Source organism: Alligator sinensis, unplaced genomic scaffold, assembly GCF_000455745.1.
Source record: "Alligator sinensis unplaced genomic scaffold, ASM45574v1 scaffold1354_1, whole genome shotgun sequence".
Taxonomy (NCBI): Eukaryota; Metazoa; Chordata; order Crocodylia; family Alligatoridae; genus Alligator; species Alligator sinensis.
Window position 1 is genome coordinate 183384 of NW_005842344.1, and position 344 is coordinate 183727.

The window sequence follows — 344 nt, forward strand, 5'->3', positions numbered from 1 at the left end:
CCCCCCCTGCCGCCAAGCAGCTCCCTCCGGCGTGGGAACCCGGCTGGCGAGGCCGTGGCTGGCTCTTCCCGGGCCAGCGGGTCCCTCTTGCTGCTCCGATCTCCCCTGGGATGGGTGGCATTCACTCCCCGGACTGACCTGGCATGGGGGTGTGCACAGGAGAGCCTTCTCCTCCTGCCTCGCCCCCTTGCTTTGGGGAAGGGCCTCTCCTGCTATGTCCCCTCCAGGCCTGAGAGGCTCCACTGACACCCTGGGGCTGGGTTGACTCCCTGTAGCAGGGCTGGGATGGGGAGAGGAGGGCAAAGACTTCCAGCGCATCGACCCAGCCCCAGCAAGGGTTCAGC